The following is a 2,500-nucleotide window of genomic DNA, read 5'->3' as shown; positions in this document are numbered from 1 at the left end:
TAATCCCGCAACAACTGTTCGATTTGTCTACGCCTGTGGGTTTCCAGTGTCCAGCGGCCCGGGGTAGGACCGCCAATACCCATTGGCTTGCGCGCAAGATAGACTTCTTGGTCCGTGTTTCAAGACGGGTCCCGAGGGTATCTCAATGCATAATGCGTCATCACAGATCGGGGGTGAGTGCTTCGAAGGTCTCCGGCTTGAGAACCTGCCCTCTCGACCCCGCTCTAACCAATCCATCACGCTTCCAGCGGCGCACCAAATGCTCGGTCGGGCCCTGCGCCTCTCGGTGTGAAAGGCGCGGAGACTCTCGCTCGGGGAGGCCGCCGAGCCACCCGTACTAAAGAGCCGCCAACCACGAGCCAGGGGCCGTTGCCGGAACAATAAACTCACACTTGTAATGGATCGCGATGTCCGTTACTGCGGACCGATAAGTGCACGGCAGCCGACCCGGCGAGGGCCAACCACCGCTGAATATCGCCGCCCGGATCATTGAGCTCAACAGGTTTGCGTCCCCTAGGCAGTTTCACGTACTATTTGACTCTCTATTCAGAGTGCTTTTCAACTTTCCCTCACGGTACTTGTTTTCTATCGGTCTCATGGCGGTATTTAGCTTTAGAAGGAGTTTACCTCCCACTTAGTGCTGCACTATCAAGCAACACGACTCCATGGAGCCGACCGTCTACCACCTCACTTTTCGTGCCGTTCGACGGGCCTATCACCCTCTGTGGGATAATGGGCCACCTTCAAGTTGAACTTGAACTGTTTGCACCGTAAGTGGTAGATAACGGACCGGTCCAGTACACGGAATCGGACAGACGCGAGGTACGCGCCGTCCCTACGTGCTGAGCTTATCCCGTTTCGCTCGCAGCTACTCAGGGAATCCCTGTTGGTTTCTTGTCCTCCCCTTATTAATATGCTTAAATTCTGGGGGTTCTCACACATCACTTGAGGCCTACGTTGGATTTTTCCCGAATGGTAAATAGTAGCACGCACTTGTTCGCTTGTATCCAGCGGGTGGGCGTACCGCACGCGTTACACGACTCGGCCAGACGGCGGGTCCCGGCAACAGACGGCAAGCCAGGTGTTCAAGGGCTTCCGGTGCTCCCAGGTTGTCTTATAGCCGAAGTTCGAACCGTGCGACACGACACGCACCCACTGGGCCAACTGTACCGCCTTACCATTTCAGCGCCCAAGGTCCCCCGCGGAAGGGGTCCGAGCACGCCATGATGCACAGTGCGCCAAACGCGTGTGTTCAAGCCTGCGACACACTCCCGGGCGTGCTGCTCGCCCAGGCGTGCCGCTGGTACGCGGGCGTCCTGTAGTTATGGAATAGTGTGTAACAAGAATTGGTAGGCACTCAAGAATGTGTGCATCGGTCGGGTTTAAACGTCCGATGCGCCATATGCGTTCAACGTGTCGGTGTTCATGTGTCCTGCAGTTCACATTCTGACGCGCATTTAGCTGCGGTCTTCATCGATCCATGAGCCGAGTGATCCCCTGCCTAGGGTTTTGGTATGTTCAACTGTCTCCTATGTTTTCGTTATGCGCTAGGTGCATCTCTCACAACTTAAGTTCCCCGGACAGCGTAACCGTGCACCTCTCGGTTCCTTCGAAGCCGTCCAGGGTGGACAAGGATGACCATTGGTCTTCCTTCCCATTGATCGACGCGCGATGTGGGCGGCATCGGCGCGATCTTGCACAACTTTCGTTCTCTTGATTAGGTTCTCTCTCGCTCGAGGCCAGTGTTTAAATATGTTCTAGTGGGTCTTTACCTTCGCCCATGTGTCACACACTTTACGCGTTCGATGGCTGCCATTGGGAGTGTGCGCACAGGTACGAAGGCCACTGGCCTACGGTCGCGCACGCTCAATATCGTAGTATAGACACACCTCTCTCGCGGGTCTAATTGGCGTGCGCGGCCCCCAAAAGGTAACATAGCAGTTTGTTCTGCTGATACCGTGTTTCTCTATCTCTCTAACCAACTCACACAACAACATATATGTATTGATCGGTAATGATCCTTCCGCAGGTTCACCTACGGAAACCTTGTTACGACTTTTACTTCCTCTAAATCATCAAGTTCGGTCAACTTCGGCCATGCCAGCTGCAGCTCACGAAGGAACCGCGGAAGGTGTGCCTCCAGAGACCTCACTAAATAATCCATCGGTAGTAGCGACGGGCGGTGTGTACAAAGGGCAGGGACGTAATCAGCGCTAGCTAATGACTAGCACTTACTAGAAATTCCAGGTTCATGGGGACCGTTGCAGTCCCCAATCCCAACTAAATGAGCATTTGGGTGATTTCCCGTTCCTCTCGGAATGGGGGCGCCAATTGGCGAGAACACGCTGCTGCTCACATTGTAGCACGCGTGCAGCCCAGAACATCTAAGGGCATCACGGACCTGTTATCGCTCATTCTCACCTTGCTAAACACAAGTTGTCCCGCTAAGCAGGGCAAACGTGGCCGACGACCGCCCGTGAAGGGGCCGCCGGCCTTGACG

At 54.9% G+C, this 2,500-nt stretch overlaps 2 non-coding genes across 2 annotated transcripts in view; both read right to left on the bottom strand.

Moving 5' to 3' along the window:
* The window catches only part of LOC128307569 (large subunit ribosomal RNA), a 4,157-nt gene extending 3,203 nt beyond the window's left edge, over positions 1-954 (bottom strand). The window contains exon 1 of the ribosomal RNA XR_008287660.1: positions 1-954. This exon is cut by the window's left edge and continues 3,203 nt beyond it. This is a non-coding gene — a ribosomal RNA (large subunit ribosomal RNA).
* Positions 955-1,351: 397 nt separating this feature from the next.
* LOC128307591 (5.8S ribosomal RNA) lies at positions 1,352-1,509 on the bottom strand. The gene has a single exon (XR_008287672.1). It is a non-coding gene; the product is annotated as a 5.8S ribosomal RNA (ribosomal RNA).
* Positions 1,510-2,500: the final 991 nt, after the last annotated feature.

This window comes from Anopheles moucheti (genome assembly GCF_943734755.1).
Source record: "Anopheles moucheti chromosome X unlocalized genomic scaffold, idAnoMoucSN_F20_07 X_unloc_10, whole genome shotgun sequence".
Classification (NCBI taxonomy): Eukaryota; Metazoa; Arthropoda; class Insecta; order Diptera; family Culicidae; genus Anopheles; species Anopheles moucheti.
This window is presented reverse-complemented; position numbering and strand designations above follow the sequence as displayed.